The sequence below is a fragment of the Schistocerca gregaria genome, chromosome X (assembly GCF_023897955.1).
Source record: "Schistocerca gregaria isolate iqSchGreg1 chromosome X, iqSchGreg1.2, whole genome shotgun sequence".
NCBI classification, from domain to species: domain Eukaryota; kingdom Metazoa; phylum Arthropoda; class Insecta; order Orthoptera; family Acrididae; genus Schistocerca; species Schistocerca gregaria.
In genome coordinates this window covers 167,464,712-167,483,947 of record NC_064931.1, presented here as the reverse complement: position 1 = coordinate 167,483,947, position 19,236 = coordinate 167,464,712, and the positions used below count along the sequence as shown (strand labels likewise).

Sequence of the window (19,236 nt, the reverse complement as noted above, 5' to 3'; positions counted from 1 at the left end):
ACGCCATCCAAGCTTTGTTTGACTCAATGGCCAGGCGTATCAAGGCCGTTATTACGGTCAGAGGTGGTTGTTCTCTGTACAGATTTCTCAGAATCTATGCACCCAAATTGCGTGAAAATGTAATCACATGTCAGTTGTAGTATAATATATTTGTGCAATGAATACCTGTTTATCATCTGCATTTCTTCTTGGTGTAGCAGTTTTAATGGCCAGTAGTCTACTTGTGAGTGTGTCCTTCCGCCGATTTCATGTGTTCTTTTACAACATCCCTCCGCAATGCCCAACCGTGGGTCCCTGACTGGCAGTACATGTGATCTACCTGATCATGGTTTAGCTGTGGATGTTTCTTCGTGTTTCCACTTCAGTCGACGTGAGTGGCTTTAGATGAGTGTAGCCGAATTTGTGTCACATTGTGGTCCAATCACACCCCCAAATGATGTGTACTGAAACTAATCACATTGTCAGATATTTTATTCCCATGGGTAGAGTGTCACAGTCCAACAGTTTCATTACTGTGTTTATATATAGGTCACCTCCAACTCTACAAGAAGTTAAAGAAATATTCAAGTCACTCAAGAATCGTAGAGCACGAGGAGAAGACGGCATCATCGCGGAAATCTGGAAGTTGCAGGACCCAGAACTCAACAGAGACATCCACAGGATCTTGGAAGATATATGGGAGACCATGAAAATTCCTGACGACAGGAAAACTGCCCTGATACACCCACTACACGAAAAAGATACCAAGACTGACCCGAACAACTACAGAGGAATATCCCTACTACCGGTAACATACAAGATCCTCTCTAAAGCTCTACTAAACAGACTAGAATGGCAGACCGACCACTTGATTGGGGAATACCAAGCAGGCTTCCATAAAGAGCGCTCTTGTGAGGAAGAAATGTGGAACCTGAAAATGATTTTACAACACGAACAGAACCTGATCATTACCTTTGTCGACTTCAGAAAGGCCTACGACTCTATCGACCGGAAAACCCTGTTCAAAATTTTAGCTGAATACAAAGGAGACAACAAAACACGGACAATATAATGGAGCAAACCTTGACCAACACGACCTCCAAAGTAAAGTCCTTTGGGGAACTGTCAGAGCCCTTTGAAATTCGCATAGGTGTCCGACAAGACGATGGTTTCTCACCTCTCCATTTCAATCTAGTGTTAGATAAGGTAATAAAAGAATGGGAAATATCACAACAGGGGATAACCTTAGGAAACCTGCAGATTAAATGCCTGGCTTCTGCAGACGATTTGGCGATTGTCAAGAAAGGTATAAACGAAACAAAAGAAGCTATTGAAAAACTACACGAAATCGCTTCCAAAACTGGACTACAGATCTCTTACGAAGAGACACAGTTTATGAGGACAAAGAAACTCTCATCCCTGAACACAAAGTGTGGCACGATTTACAAAATGACAAACTTTAAATACCACGGTGAAACACTACAAATGAGCGGACATAACAGAGACTGAAACGAAGAAAGCAAATCTAAACTGGACAAGGCACACAAAGTAGTGTGGAATCATTACTATAAGAAGTCTATCTCACAAAAACCCAAATTACGCCGCTACGACGCGGTGGTGCTCCCCGAAGAACTATATGCAGCAGAGACCACACTAATCCTAGAGCATACACGTATCAGACAACTAGAAAAAATTGAACGGAAAACACTTAGGAAAATATTTGGCGCAACTAGCAGCAATTCAATATCGATTAAGAAACCTACAGAGGAACTATACAAACTGACGGAGACAATCACAGAAAAGATTAGAGAACGCAGACTTCAATTCCATGGACACCTACAGAATGCCATCACACAGACTGGCCAAGCAGATCTTTGACTGGGTAACCACTAGAAACAACAAATGGGCGGCAGAGATAAAAAAACGACCTGAACCAACTCAACATCACACAAGACACAATAAACGACGAAAAAATTCAGAAACATTATTAAGAAAAGTAAACTACATGAGATACGCTGCGACAAACGAACAGGCGTAAAATGGACTGAAGAACACAAACATGATCACAGCCGGAAAACGATAGAATTATGGGCAACCAAAAAGGCAACCAAGATGATGCCGAAGACACGAAGCCGACAAGAAGCATGGACAGAGGACCGGAAACAGAAACACAGCGAGCGAATGGGGATAGTTAAGGCAGCAAGAAAGGCAGCAAAAGGAATTTGCCATGTAGTTTAGTCCAACTGCGCTCTTTAAGGGCAAAACAAGCCACACTCAGATCAGTTTTTCATCCTGAAAAGGTCACTGTGTGGTGCGGGTTTACGGCATCATTTATCATAGGGCCATATTTTTCGAAGAGACATGTGCTTCCTGTCATGTTACCTGTACCGTCACTGGTAAGCGCTATGAATGTTTTTTGCGCATCCACACCATTCCATCTCTCCAACAGCGTGGATGTGTGGATGGGATCATTTTTATGCAAGATGGCGCACCTCCGCACATTGCAAATCCAGTTAAGCAGCTGCTGAAGCGCCATTTCGGAAACGCTAGAATTATCAGCCTGGCCGTACCGATCACCTGATCTTAATCCGTGTGACTTCTGGGTGTGGTGCTATCTGAAAGATGTTGTGGTACAAATGGCTCTGAGCACTATGGGACTTAACATCTGAGGTCATCAGTCCCCTAGAACTTAGAACTACTTCAACGTAACTAACCTAAGGACATCACACACATCCATGAGCGATGGAGGATTCGAACCTGCGACCGTAGCGGTCGCGCGGTTCCAGACTGAAGCGCCTAGAACCACTCGACCACAACGGCCGGCAAATATGTTGTGTTCAGTGTTCCGATTGCAATCTTAGCTGCATTGGACGCACGCATTGCGCAACACATTCTGAACGTGACCCCGAAACACTTCGGTCAGTTGTGGAACATGCTGTTCCTCGATTTCAACTTGACGCAGAAACCGGTGGACAGCATACTGTACATGTTTTGCGCCAGTCACACGGAAATTAATAATCTGATTTGATTTTGACTGATTCTTTCCATGCTGTTGTTGGTCAATTAAAAACCGATTTTTCCCATCCGATGTCATATGACCTTGCCATGGTGAATGCGATTACGTAACTAACAGTATCATACCTGTACACCCACGCACACTGAGTGGTAAAGTATGTTTAACGTCAAACGTACATCTTACGCATTGTTCTATGATTCATTTGTCATTTGTAGTCGACCACTACTAAATTATGATTTTTACAGCGCCGTCTATTGCTACAGCGGCGCGATCTAGGGCGTCTTGTCACGGTCTTCGCGGCTGCCCCCGTCGGAGGTTTGAGTCCTCCCTCGGGCATGGGTGTGTGTGTCCTCCTTAGCGTAAGTTAGTTTAAGTTAGATTAAATATTGTGTAAGCTTAGGGGGACCGTAGACATCAGCAGTTTGGTCTCTCTAAGACCTTACCACAAATATTCAAATTTTCTATTGCTATATTTTGTTACTATTTATTTTTCTTCTGCCAAACGTTTTCCCCCTCTACTCCGATAATATTGTGTTCCAATCTGACGTCATTCTGACCAGTGGTGTTATTTCTACAGTGATTTGAAAGTTTAACTTAAATTATAATCACCCTCTATATATACAGGGTGTTACAAAAAGGTACGGCCAAACTTTCAGGAAACATTACTCACACACACATAAAGAAAGGATGTTATGTGGACATGGGTCCAGAAACGCTTAATTTCCATGTTAGAGCTCATTTTAGTTTCGTCAGTATGTACTGTACTTCCTCGATTCACCGCCATGATTTCATGCGGGATACTCTACCTGTGCTGCTGGAACATGATCCTTTACAAGTACGACACAACATGTGGTTCATGCAAGATGGAGCTCCTGCACATTTCAGTCGAAGTGTTCGTATGCTTCTCAACAACAGATTCGGTGACCTATGGATTGGTAGAGGCGGACCAATTCCATGGCCTCCACGCTCTCCTGACCTCAACGCTCTTGACTTTCATTTATGGGGCATTTGAAAGCTCTTGTCTACGTAACCCCGGTACGCCATTCTCCAGGGCTGCATCAGCGCACAAGGGTTTCCATGGGACGGAGGGTGGATGCACGTATCCTCGCTAACGGAGGGCATTTTGAACATTTCCTGTAACAAAGTGTTTGAAGTCACGCTGGTACGTTCTGTTGCTGTGTGTTTCCATTTCATGAGTAATGTGATATGAAGGGAAGTAACAAAATGAGCTCTAATATTGAAAGTAAGTGTTTCCGGACACATGTCCACGTAACATATTTTCTTTGTTTGTGTGTGAGACATGTTTTCTGAAAGTGTGGCCTATATTACTATCGGACATGTCGAAAAACACACACACACACACACACACACACACAAACACACACACACACACACACACACACACACACACACACACACACACACACACACACACACCAAAAATCCATTATTTCAGTATGTGAATCCGAAAGGGTGAGTGAAGGTTTGATGGATAGGTGACGCTATCCTACGAGTGGTAGTGTGCAACAGGCATGGATTTTTGGATCGGATACGAAGGGTGCTCGGATGACCGAAGTGGTTAAGGCGATCGCTCTTATTGAATGGGTGATGTGGGTTCAAGTCCTAGTCCGTTACAAAAAATCACATGTTGTCATTGATTCATTTCTTTGCCCAAATGCGGCTAACGTCACTGAAGACCTTTTAATACCTTATCATCTTTGTACCAGTTACATTCACTAATAGCTCAAAGTGGTTCCATACTGAGGAAATCAGCGCGGGGGAGCAGATGCAGGGATCCTGTGTAGTGGATCTTGGCAAGGTCCTAGTGGAGGTGGTTTACCGCTGCCTTCCTCCTACAAGTTATGAAGTCTCCGGTGAGTATCCGAGTCGTTTGGATGACTGTGATGAATGCTTGCACAGTGTAGTGTTGGCTTTGTGTTCCTATGGATGAAGGGAAGGGAGAGGGTGCACCCAGTGCCAGTACATAGCGTACTCCTATCAAATAGCACCCAATGGGGACTCCAAGTTCAGCATTCCTATCCGATGGATGGAACATCATCAACAGTGTCACGTGCCCTCACTTCGCCACACACTATGGAAAGGTTGGAATTTAATTCAGGTTGTTGACGCAAAGACAAGTGACCGGGAAGTTCACACCACACCATACCTCGTCTCCCCTAGCCAGCCAAATACCACCAGCGAAAATTTCCCACCACGTGGATTCGAGCCGCCTTTCTTCATAAACGAGCTCCATCACAGACTTAAAAACAGTTAATATACACTTAAGCACCAAAGAAACTTGTATAGCCATGCCTATTCAGATGTAGAGATATGTAAAAAGGCAGAATACGGCGCTGAGGTCGGCAACGCCTATGTACGACAACAAGTGTCTGGCGCAGTTGTTAGATCAGTTACTCCTGCTACAGTGGTAGGTTATCAAGATTTATGTGGGTTTGAAGGCGGCCGGAATAAGATCCTGCAAGAACGGGACCAACGACGACTGAAGAGAATCGTTCAACGTGACAGAAGTGCAACCCTTCCGCCAATTGGTGCATATTTCAACGCTGGGCCACCAAATGCCAGCGTGCCAACTATTCAACAAAACATCATCGTTATGAACTTTCAGAGCTGAAGGCCCACTCGTGTACCCTTGATAACTGCACGACACAAAGCTTTACGCAAACCTGGGCCCGTCAACAACGATTTTGGACTGTTGATGACTGGAAACATGTTGCCTGGTCGGACAAGTCTCCTTTCAAGTTGTACTGAGCAGATTGACGTATACGGCTATTGAGACAACCTCATGGCTCCATGAACCCTGCATGTCAGCAGGAGACTGTTCAAGCTGGTGGAGGCTCAATGTTGGTGTGGGGCGCGTGCTGTTGGATTGATATGGAAGCCCTAATACATCTAGGTATGACTCTGACAGGTGACACGTAAGTAAACATCCTGTCTGATCACCTGCATCCATTCATGTCCATTTTGCATTCCGTCGGACTTGGGCAGTTCCAACAGGTCAATGCGACACTCCCGACACTCCACACGTCCAGAATTGCTACAGAGTGTCTCCAGGAACACTCTTCTGGTTTAAACACTTCCACTGGCCCCCAGACTCCTCAGACACGAACACTGAGCACATCTGGGATACCCTGCAACGTGCTGTTCAGAAGAGATCTCCACCACCTCGTACTCTTACGGAATTATGGACTGCCCTGCAGGATTCATGGTGTCAGTTCACTCCTGCAGTACTTCAGACATTAGTCGAATCCATTCCAAGTCGTGTAGCGGCCCTTCCGCGTCCTTGCGGGGACCCAACACGATATTAGGCAGGTGTACCAGTTTCTTCGGCTGTTTAGTGTACTTCCATCACAAACCCAAATAAAAATAGAAAACTAATGTGCCTATAATATTAACGACAGTTGTAGGGTCATATTATGCGAATTTCACCTTCTCGCTTGAGACAAAGGCAGGACTGACAGGCGAACTGTTACTGGAGTGGCTTTATATATAGTGCTTGGCTGACTTGCCCATACATGGAATGATTGCATGCAGTGGTCGGCACATAGCATGTTCCAGTGGCATGCTGCATAGCTTGCGTGTAGATGGTGGTCAGGCTGAACGCAGTGGCTGTGGCGAACTGGGACAGTTGACAATCAGCAATGACTACACCTGACAGCCATGGTGCTCAGAACAATACTGATTTGTCGATAACTGAGGTGGCTAAGAAAGACAGACATTTACAAATAGGTAACGCATTCTTCAGTTTATTTGCAATATGTACACTTAATGACTGAGATAGACATCACATGAATTGCTGCAGGCTCTTGTTATATACAAGCACAGTAGTGTTATTGGTAGAAACAAATAGTGTTGAATGTCGGTACCATCAGACAGTCTCTGAACACTAGTAATGCTTAGTAGTATCATGTTGTAGAGATACAATTTCTCACTGCAGTCTTCTATATTAAGGTTGATCCAGATCCGAAGATACTGCGAATCTGAGTGCTGCTCTCTGAGTGGGACTGTTTAAAAAAGATGCACTGACCAGTCAGTCACAGACAGTGTGGTCATTCAGCTTCTTCTGGTGGCGTGCATGCATGGCACTCCCACTCCCACACGCCATTGGTGACTGCGAGTGATGGAAGAGTGAGCTCGTCGGTGGCTCACTGGGATGAGGTTTATACACCATGTGATCACAAGTATCCGGACACCCCCAAAAAGATACGTTTTTCATTAGGTTCATTGTGCTGCCACCTACTGCCAGGTACTCCATATCACCTATCTCAGTCGTTATTAGACATAGTGAGAGAGCCGAATGAGGCACTTTGCGGAACTCACGGACTTTGAACGTGGTGAGGCGATTGCGTGTCACTCGCGTCATACGACTGTACGCGAGATTTCCACATTCCTAAACATCTCTATGTCCACTATTTTCGATGTGATAGTGAAGTGGAAACGTGAAGGGACACGTACAGCACAAAAGCATACAGGCCTATGTCGTCTGTTGACTGACAGAGGCGGCCGACAGTTAAACAGGGTCGCAATGTGTAATAAGAAGACATCCATCCAGACCATCACACAGAAATTCCAAACTGCATCAGGACCCACTGCAAGTACTATGACACTTAGGCAGGAGCTGAGAAAACGTGGATTTCATGGTCGAGCGGCTGCCCATAAGCCACACATCACGCCGGTGAACGCCAAACGACGCCTCGCTTGGTGTAAGGAGCGTAAACATTGGACGATTGAACATTGGAAAAAACGTTCTGTGGAGTGAAGAATTGCGGTACACAGTGTGCCTATCCGATGGCAGGCTGTGGGTATGGCGAATGCCCAATTAACGTCATCTGCCAGCGTATGTAGTGCCAACAGTAAAATTCGGAGGCGGTGTTGTTGTGGTGTGGTCGTGTTTATCATGGAGGGGGCTTGCACCCCGTGTTGTTTTGAGTGGCACTATCACAGCACAGGCCTACATTGATGATTTAAGCAACTGTTGAAGAGCAATTCGGGGATGGCGATTACATCTTTCAACACGATCGAGTACCTGTTCATATTGCACAGCGTGTGGCGGAGTGATCACACGACAGTAACATCCCTGTATGGACTGGTCTGCACAGTCTTCACCTGAATCCTATAGACCACCTCTGGGATGTTTTGGAACGTCGACTTCGTGCCAGGCCTCACAGACCGACATCGATACCTCTCCACTCCGTGAAGAATGGGCTGTCATTCCCCAAGGAACCTTCCAGCACCTGATTGAACGTATGCCTGCGAGAGTGGAAGCTGTCATCAAGGCTAAGGGTGATACAATACCATATTGAATTCCAGAATTACCGATGGATGGCGCCACGAACTTGTAATTCATTTTGAACCAGGTGTCCGGATACTTTTCATCACATTTTTATGTGCCGTCTCCTGGCTTTCTATGTGTGGCACGCATTGCACGTAGTTCTGAGCGAATCTGTGCAAGTGCTTCACATTGAGCCTAGGATCGAAGTGTGTCTTTTGATGCGTAGCGTGGTAGTATATCTCGTGGCATATAGCGTAACAATCCCTCTCGTGGCATGCAGCATGGAAACGTTTCTTGGGAACTTGCCAGCGAAGCGTCTCTTCCGACGCGTAGCGTGGAAGATCATCTGCTGATGTGTAATGTGAAAGCGCCTCTGCTGACATCTAGCGAGGCCATGGCATGGCCAAGGAATAGGGCTTTTTCTTAACTGTAATTTGTAGCCGTAATTCCCGGCCCCCTATGCGATGCTCCAAATGCCAACACTTCATGCGTAAGTCTTGCGATGTACATACAACTGGATTTGCGTCGATCTCTTCATGAAATCTCACCACATCAGCTACCACCTACCCATGTCAGTTGCGGAAACGACCACCATCCCCATTTCCGGAAATATGCTACCCTCATTACAGACTAAAAATCGAGGAACAGAAGGTCTCTGATCGCCTCTCATACTTTGAAGCTCGGAAAATGTAAATCAGTTATATCCGCTCCCAAACATATCTACTTTTTCCGCTGCTGTGGCTAGGTTGTCAGCAGTACTTCACATATTTACTGCCTCGATGGCGACCTGTGGCAGTCACACAAGTAAATTAAGCCATGCAGGAGATGAGCCTCTCTCTCTTGTGATTCCTACACCATCTTCGAGGTTCCCAACTCCTTGCACCTGGCGTCAGACATGAGTTTCCCTTGGGAGCCCTCTCCGTGAAAATGTACAGACCTTCGATGTGAAGCTGAAGGCGCCACGGACTGCGTATTTCAGGGTTGCTCACTTCCACTCACTTCTTATACCCACAGTGGATAAAGAAGAGAGGATTCTGGTGAAACCGCACGCCATTCGACTCTCAACCTACGCTCGTTGATGCTGTTCCACCCCCACCAGTGACACAGCAGTCCTGTCCTCTTGACTACTTCACACCTGATAAGGACAACCTCGCCAGGATAATTCAGTGGAACTACGATGGATATAATTTTAGCCCACCAGAACTACTACTAATAATGTCTTCCTGTCCTGCGATCTATGTTGCTCTCCAAGAAATGCATTTCATTGATGACCATGTCCCAACTCTGAGGTTACCATGCAGTCTGTCAGAGCTATACTGGCGCCAAGAGAGCACTAGAGGGGTCAGCAAATGGAGTAATTTCCATACCATGTTGGAAGAAATTGCAATGGAAGTGTGAACAAAGCCAGTCATCAGTTTCCAACGTTTATTTACCCCCACGAAGGGTACATACTGCCCTTGAGATGGCCACCTTAATCCGACAGTTCTCCCTTCATTTTCTCTTACTTGGGGATTTCAGTGCACACCTTCCCGTTGTGCATAACTTCCATGTCGTCGGGCAGGGCCTACTGGTTGACCAGCTTCTTTCCGATTATGATCGCCACTTCCTCGATGGTGATACTACTATCCACTTTTGCTTCCCATCCTCGTTACCTCATTAAACGCAGTAAGAAGGAATGCTGGGAGATTTTCTTCTCCTTGGGAATGTATGTCAACGCATCCCAGGTGTGTTTCAAGCACTGTAGCTAACTGGTCTACCACTGTCCAGTAACTGTTCCAGGTCTCTTTCATTTCTACTGATGCAACGATTCTTGCTAAATTCCTTGCAACCAACTTTGCGACAGCTTAAGTGTCCTCTTTTAACGGGTCACTTTTTGAATGCACAAAGGATATGTTAAAAACATCCCCCTATCCTTCATCCTCATCACTCTGAATCATTTAATGAACCTTCTACTGACTGGGAAGTGCATCAGACTCTTGATTTGATTCATCATCATATGAATCAACAACTGAATGTTACTCAAAGACTCCATCTTCTCAGGGTCCTCAACTGTATTCGACTAGGTGTTATACCTTCGTGGTGACGAGATAGCATCCTCGCCCTAATCCCTAAAATAGGCAAAGACCCAGGGTCCATCGACAGCTACCAACCGATTAGCCTCAGCAACTTGCTCTGCTAATTGTTAGAAAGGATAATAGCATGACGATTATTCTGGGTGCAAGAATCATGGGGCATTTTGTCCACCTATCATTGTGGCTCCAATGAGGGACGATCCGCAACCGAACATCTGCGTGAAACAGCTATGTTGCAGTCTCTTTCTAAACGCCATCGTCTCATTGAACTTTTTTACATAAATGATTCACACTACACTGCATGGCGCCATGACATTTTACTTACCTTCCATGAGCGTAGCTTTTCATCAGTTTATATCCCACCAATTGTTTTGGGTTAGAGTTGGTATAGTGATCAGCTCACCATGAGTCCAAGAGAAGGGCATCCTTCAGGTTTCTGTTCTTCGCCCAACGACTCAGTGTTTCTGTTCATTGCCAGGTCTCCGTAGTCAGTCTGCAAGCGCCTATGAATATATGCAATGGGCTGACATCCCGCGAAAATAAACTCAATGCCAGCTCTCTGTTCGGAATACAACTCCGTTTCAGACGCCATTGTGAAGCTACGTATAGCGCCCCACCTATCGAAACTTAATGAAACTACAGCGACTGAAGCGGGTTTGGGGACGCCCTCGCACTTGAAATGGCAATTTTAAGGGACGTCTTTTAGTATCTAAATCAATGGCTCTCAAACATTCCGATAACGCCGACCCCCATGTTTTTTCGGAATGTGACCTGCGGACCCCCTTGCAATGCTATCTAAAATTTCACACGGTATTAAAAAAATGTACTAATCAGAATTACCTTGACAAAAATGTCAAGATAAATAATACGATAAGTAATTTATTCTAAAGATATGATTGTTGGCTATTGAACCAAATTTCAATTGAAAATACAGTAGCTTACAGTAATACAGTAACAGTATAGTAATACAAGAAATACAGTAACTGAAAATTGTCCTATTTTTTTAAGAAGTCCAATTGATAAGCAATGTTCAGAAATGTAGGGTCACTAATGTGAGGAATTAAATCGTGTTTTTCCATAATTCCATTGAAATCTTCAATAAGTTTTGTCACCATCAATATTAGGTTTGATTCCCCATTAACACGATTTCGTTTTAAGGTTTTAATACTGCAAAGAGCAGGAAATGTCTGCTCAAGTAAGTGAGTGGTAGGGAAAGGCATCAAATGTTGCAATGCCTCTTTAGACAACTCTTCATACACTCCTGGAAATGGAAAAAAGAACACATTGACACCGGTGTGTCAGACCCACCATACTTGCTCCGGACACTGCGAGAGGGCTGTACAAGCAATGATCACACGCACGGCACAGCAGACACACCAGGAACCGCGGTGTTGGCCGTCGAATGGCGCTAGCTGCGCAGCATTTGTGCACCGCCGCCGTCAGTGTCAGCCAGTTTGCCGTGGCATACGGCGCTCCATCGCAGTCTTAACACTGGTAGCATGCTGCGACAGCGTGGACGTAAACCGTATGTGCAGTTGACGGACTTTGAGCGAGGGCGTATAGTGGGCATGCGGGAGGCCGGGTGGACGTACCGCCGAATTGCTCAAGACGTGGGGCGTGAGGTCTCCACAGTACGTCGATGTTGTCGCCAGTGGTCGGCGGAAGGTGCACGTGCCCGTCGACCTGGGACTGGACCGCAGCGACGCACGGATGCACGCCAAGACCGTAGGATCCTACGCAGTGCCGTAGGGGACCGCACCGCCACTTCCCAGCAAATTAGGGACACTGTTGCTCCTGGGGTATCGGCGAGGACCATTCGCAACCGTCTCCATGAAGCTGGGCTACGGTCCCGCACACCGTTAGGCCGTCTTCCGCTCACGCCCCAACATCGTGCAGCCCGCCTCCAGTGGTGTCGCGACAGGCGTGAATGGAGGGACGAATGGAGACGTGTCGTCTTCAGCGATGAGAGTCGCTTCTCCCTTGGTGCCAATGATGGTCGTATGCGTGTTTGGCGCCTTGCAGGTGAGCGCCACAATCAGGACTGCATACGACCGACGCACACAGGGCCAACACCCGGCATCATGGTGTGGGGAGCGATCTCCTACACTGGCCGTACACCTCTGGTGATCGTCGAGGGGACACTGAATAGTGCACGGTACATCCAAACCGTCATCGAACCCATCGTTCTACCATTCCTAGACCGGCAAGGGAACTTGCTGTTCCAACAGGACAATGCACGTCCGCATGTATCCTGTGTCACCCAAAGTGCTCTAGAAGGTGTAAGTCAACTACCCTGACCAGCAAGATCTCCGGATCTGTCCCCCATTGAGCATGTTTGGGACTGGATGAAGCGTCGTCTCACGCGGTCTGCACGTGCAGCACGAACGCTGGTCCAACTGAGGCCCAGGTGGAAATGGCATGGCAAGCCGTTCCACAGGACTACATCCAGCATCTCTACGATCGTCTCCATGGGAGAATAGCAGCGTGCATTGCTGCGAAAGGTGGATATACACTGTACTAGTGCCGACATTGTGCATGCTCTGTTGCCTGTGTCTATGTGCCTGTGGTTCTGTCAGTGTGATCATGTGATGTATCTGACCCCAGGAATGTGTCAATAAAGTTTCCAGTTCCTGGGACAATGAATTCACGGTGTTCTTATTTCAATTTCCAGGAGTGTATTTACAACGCACACGCAACCAAAGCGACGAAGTTCATTTTCCTTGAGAAGAGTTTTCCACGAAGTATTGCAGGATAGTTCCAATAGCTGTTCTTGTACTGTGTCAGAGAGATTTCGCCATTAGTGAAAGGATCTTCAATCTAGCAGTTACCAGGTTGAGGCACAGGGAAATATTCTCGAAAACCTACAACTAATGCTATAAAGTGTCTTACAAGTGGTCTGCATTTCAGCACAGAGGTTTTCCACTCGAAGAATCAATGAAGTCCCTGAGCACTGGAAATGATGAATCGTTATTGTTCTGTATTCGAACTACCCACAGCTGCCGTTTGTTAATTGTATCTTCAACTTTACTCTCAACCTACATGTTATAACCATTTCTTTCTTGTAGGCCCACGTTAAATCCGTTGAGAATGGAGAAAATATCCACCAGGTAGGCCACTTTAAACAACCAATCAAAATCACACAATTTCTCGCTTGAAAAACAATGTTACTTGTCTAAAAGAAACAAGCGTTCTTCATCACGCATACCAAAGAAACGACATAAAACTTACCCTCTTGTCGAACAACACACTTCAGTATGTAAGAAGAGTTGAGGGTGCTAATTGACAATTCCACATAAAACTGTGACAAGACGGGAATTGGGGAATTTAGAGAACGTGATTTAATGAAAGTATCAAGTTTTGTAACTTCATCCAGAACACGTTTCAAATCGTCAGGCATTTTTCTCGCTGCTAAAGCTTCTCTGTGTATGAATCAATTAGTACACTACTTCTGCTGCTAAAGGTTGCTCTCGAGTCGCTAGGCCTGTCTTCCAACCTGTAAAAGTGTCCTAACAAAGAACGAATTTCTCTCGTTTGAAGTAGTCCTATATAACGCTTGACCAGCTTCTGGGCAGAATTAGTAAAGTAGGGAAACATTTAAATTTACAAACGTAGGTATAATTTTTAATTGCTTTCTTTTTATTATCTGAAAAATACTTCTTGATTTTATTACAACACTTATCAATTTTTAGGCGTCGCGGACCCCGTGGTTAGGCACCGCGGACCCCCAGAGGTCTGCAGACCCTACTTTGACAAACACTGATCTAAATCTTTGCTTTCGTTTTTTTCTTCTGAAGAGTGTTCTCAAATTTGTTTTCCTTTCACAAAATGTACTTCGTGGAAAGGTTTTTTAACAACTAACACTGTTAAGTTAAAGACAAGAAAAATAACAGCACTGAGAGAAGCTGCATAAAAAGATAAAGAATTTGTCTCTGCGGCTTCTAACTAGTTTTTAGTAGCAAACGACCCACCATAAATCCAGAGCGGAGGGGCACTCTGTAATATTTACAAATAAATAAATTTCCTTATGCAACCTTCACTGAAGAACGGGTTGAAGCGGAATTCAAATGAGAACACTGTGTTTTGTCCCACAGTACGTCAACATATTTCAGATTTGCAGTGCACATTCAGGCGTTTCGCCAATAGCACCACAAGTAATAGAACCACCAGCCCAGACTGCAGGAAACGCTGTCTAACAGTCGGCATAGCCAGATTCACGCCTGTTTCCGATATTCTAGGCGTCTGGCTCATCGTGGCTTTTGTGTTGGCAGAAGAGCCAACACCGTGTTACTACTGGAGGCCGTAATGCACGCGTTTTAGCTCACGCAGGCTGGTGTGAGGAGGGAAGAACTTTACTGACGTGAGATCTGGAACATGACAAGGAATGAGAATTCAGAAAGGGGACGTAATTAGTTTGATACTTAACTTTAATCCATTAATGATGAACGTCGCTCTTGACGGTACATGAGTTACAATATTATCTGTTCCGAAGACATTCTTGAAGTAATTATAGTAACTGAATATGGCGCCTTGCTAGGTCGTAGCAAATGACGTAGATGAAGGCTATGCTAAACTGTCGTCTATGCAAATGAGAGCGTATGTAGACAGTGAACCATCGCTAGCAAAGTCGGCTGTACAACTGGGGCGAGTGCTAGGGAGTCTCTCTAGACTAGACCAGCCGTGTGGCGGCGCTCGGTCTGAAATCACTGATATTGGCGACACGCGGGTCCGACGTATACTAACGGACCGCGGCCGATTTAAAGGCTACCACCTAGCAAGTGTGGTGTCTGGCGGTGACACCACAGTGGCCATGCGCCCATTCTTTGTTTTCCGCGATATTTTCCTTGATGGTAATGCACTTGTAGATCAAATAAAACTATAGCGAAAGTTTAAAATATGGTCTACATCTACATCTATATCCACACTCCAAGCCACCTGACGGTGTGTGGCGGAGGGTACCCTGAATACCTTTATCGGTTCTCCCTTCTATTCCAGTCTTTTATTGTTCGTGGAAAGAAGGATTGTCGGTATGCTTCTGTGTGGGTTCTAATCTCTCTGATTTTATCCTCATGGTCTCTTCGCGAAATATACATAGGAGGGAGCAATATACTGCTTGACTCTTCGGTGAAGGTATGCTCTCGAAACTTTAACAAAAGCCCGTACCGAGCTACTGAGCGTCTCTCCTGCAGAGTCTTCCACTGGAGTTCATCTATCATCTCCGTAACGCTTTCGCGATTACTAAATGATCCTGTAACGAAGCGCGCTGATCTCCGTTGGATCTTCTCTCTCTCTTCTATCAACCCTATCTGGTACGGATCCCACACTGTTGAGCAGTATTCAAGCAGTGGGCGAACAAGCGTAGCCGGCCGCGGTGGTCTCGCGGTTCTAGGCGCTCAATCCGGAACCGCGCGACTGCTACTGTCGCAGGTTCGAATCCTGCCTCGGGCATGGTTGTGTGTGATGTCCTTAGGTTAGATAGGTTTAAGCAGTTCTAAGTTCTAGGGGACTGATGACCACATATGTTGAGTCCCATAGTGCTCAGAACCATTTGAACAAGCGTACTGTAACCTACTTCCCTTGTTTTCGGATTGCAATTCCTTAGGATTCTTCCAATGAATCTCAGTCTGGCATCTGCTTTACCGACGATCAACTTTATATGATCATTCCATTTTAAATCACTCCTAATGCGAACGCCCAGATAATTTATTGAATTAACTGCTTCCAGTTGCTGACCTGCTATTTTGTAGCTAAATGATAAGGGATTTATCTTTCTATGTATTCGCAGCACATTACACTTGTCTACATTGAGATTCAATTGCCATTCCCTGCACCATGCGTCTATTCGCTGAAGATCCTCCTGCATTTCAGTACAATTTTTCATTGTTGCAACCTCTCGATACACCACAGCATCATCTGCAAAAAGCCTCAGTGAACTTTCCAATGTCATCCACCAGGTCATTTATGTATATTGTGAATAGCAACGGTCCTATGACACTCCCGTGCGGCACACCTGAAATCACTCTTACTTCGGAAGACTTCTCTCCATTGAGAATGACATGCTGCGTTCTGTTATCTAGGAACTCCTCAATCCAATCACAAAATTGGTCTGATAGTCCGTATGCTCTTACTTTGTTCATTAAACGACCGTGGGGAACTGTGTCAAACGCCTTGCGGAAGTCAAGAAACACGGCATCTACCTGTGAACCCATGTCTATGGCCCTCTGAGTCTCGTGGACGAATAGCGCGAGCTGGGTTTCACACGACCGTCTTTTTCGAAACCCATGCTGATTCCTACAGAGTAGATTTCTAGTCTCCAGAAAAGTCATTATACTCGAACATAACACGTGTTCCAAAATTCTACAACTGATCGACGTTAGAGATATAGGTCTATAGTACTACACATCTGTTCGACGTCCCTTCTTGAAAACGGGGATGACCTGTGCCCTTTTCCAATCCTTTGGAACGCTACGCTCTTCTAGAGTCCTACGGTACACCGCTGCAAGAAGGGGGGCAAGTTCCTTCACGTACTCTGTGTAAAATCGAACTGGTATCCCATCAGGTCCAGTGGCCTTCCTTCTTTTGAGCGATTTTAATTGTTTCTCTATCCCTCTGTCGTCTATTTCGATATCTACCATTTTGTCATCTGTGCGACAATCTAGAGAAGGAACTACAGTGCAGTCTCCCTATGTGAAACAGATTTGGAAGAAGACATTTAGTATTTCGGCCTTTAGACTGTCATCCTCTGTTTCAGCACCATATTGGTCACAGAGTGTCTGGACATTTTGTTTTGATCCACCTACCGCTTTGACATAAGACCTAAATTTCTAAGATTGACCATTAACGGCGCATTAAATAGCTGATACCATAGCCATACCAAAAGGTAAGAATACGGTACTTGTACATGAATAATCAACTATCAGAGTGTTGTTTGACAAATAAATGCTACATTTGTTGAATGTTGTTGTTGTTGTTGTCTTCAGTCCTGAGACTGGTTTGATGCAGCTCTCCATGCTACTCTATCCTGTGCAAGCTGCTTCATCTCCCAGTACCTACTGCAACCTACATCCTTCTGAATCTGCTTAGTGTACTCATCTCTCGGTCTCCCTCTACGATTTTTACCCTCCACGCTGCCCTCCAATGCTAAATTTGTGATCCCTTGGTGCCTCAAAACATGTCCTACCAACCGATCCCTTCTTCTAGTCAAGTTGTGCCACAAACTTCTCTTCTCCCCAATCCTATTCAATACCTCCTCATTAGTTACGTGATCTATCTACCTTATCTTCAGTATTCTTCTGTAGCACCACATTTCGAAAGCTTCTATTCTCTTCTTGTCCAAACTAGTTATCGTCCATGTTTCACTTCCATACATGGCTACACTCCAAACAAATACTTTCAGAAACGACTTCCTGATACATAAATCTATATTCGATGTTAACAAATTTCTCTTCTTCAGAAACGCTTTCCTTGCCATTGCCAGTCTACATTTTATATCCTCTCTACTTCGACCATCATCAGTTATTTTACTTCCTAAATAGCAAAACTCCTTTACTACTTTAAGTGTCTCATTTCCTAATCTAATTCCCTCAGCATCACCCGATTTAATTTGACTACATTCCATTATCCTCGTTTTGCTTTTGTTAATGTTCATCTTATATCCTCCTTTCAAGACACTGTCCATTCCGTTCAACTGCTCTTCCAAGTCCTTTGCCGTCTCTGACAGAATTACAATGTCATCGGCGAACTTCAAAGTTTTTACTTCGTCTCCATGAATTTTAATACCTACTCCAAATTTTTCTTTTGTTTCCTTTACTGCTTGCTCAATATACAGATTGAATAACATCGGGGAGAGGCTACATACTGTCTTACTCCTTTCCCAACCACTGCTTCCCTTTCATGCCCCTCGACTCTTATGACGGCCATCTGGTTTCTGTACAAATTATAAATAGCCTTTCGCTCCCTGTATTTTACCCCTGCCACCTTTAGAATTTGAAAAAGAGTATTCCAGTCAACATTGTCAAAAGCTTTCTCTAAGTCTACAAATGCTAGAAACGTAGGTTTTCCTTTTCTTAATCTTTCTTGTAAGATAAGTCGTAAGGTCAGTATTGCCTCACGTGTTCCAACATTTCGACGGAATCCAAACTGATCCTCCCCGAGGTCTGCATCTACCAGTTTTTCCATTCGTCTGTAAAGAATTCGCGTTAGTATTTTGCAGCCGTGGCTTATTAAACTGATAGTTCGGTAATTTTCACATCTGTCAGCACCTGCTTTCTTTGGGATTGGAATTATTATATTCTTCTTGAAGTCTGAGGGTATTTCGCCTGTCTCATACATCTTGCTCACCAGCTGGTAGAGTTTTGACAGGACTGGTTGTCCCAAGGCCGTCAGTAGTTCTAATGGAATGTTGTCTACTCCGGGGGACTTGTTTCGACTCAGGTCTTTCAGTGCTCTGTCAAACTCTTCACGCACGTATTTGTTGAATACTGACCAAAAAATACGAAAAATAATTCCTAGGCAATGTTTTGACTCTTTTTAAACGAATTAAGGTGATTTTGTGAGCCAGTTTGTTACACTACATGAGATGTGAATCCACTATTTCACGCCAGGAACGGAACATTAAACGAAGCAGCTGGTGGAAGACGGTATCCCTGGCACGAAACGAAGGCGATTTCGATGTCATCTTCGGAAACGAGTATGTCCAGTGATTTCTGTAGTGCAGGAAGAATTCTTTTGTAGGTAACCCGGAAACTGGTAAAGCAGTAACAGGCGAATATTGCTCAAGTCTTACAGACCAACTGAATTGGGAATAAATGAACGGCAGGAGGCTCGAACTGGAAAAAGTAAAATACTGTCTTTCACTTGGTCAGTACAACTGCCCATAAAAG

At 45.0% G+C, this 19,236-nt stretch overlaps 1 protein-coding gene across 1 annotated transcript in view; it reads left to right on the top strand.

Annotated features, from left to right (window-relative positions):
* The window catches only part of LOC126299272 (lysosomal acid phosphatase-like), a 154,345-nt gene that overhangs the window by 63,113 nt on the left and 71,996 nt on the right, over positions 1-19,236 (top strand). The gene's annotated exons all lie outside the window — the stretch shown is intronic.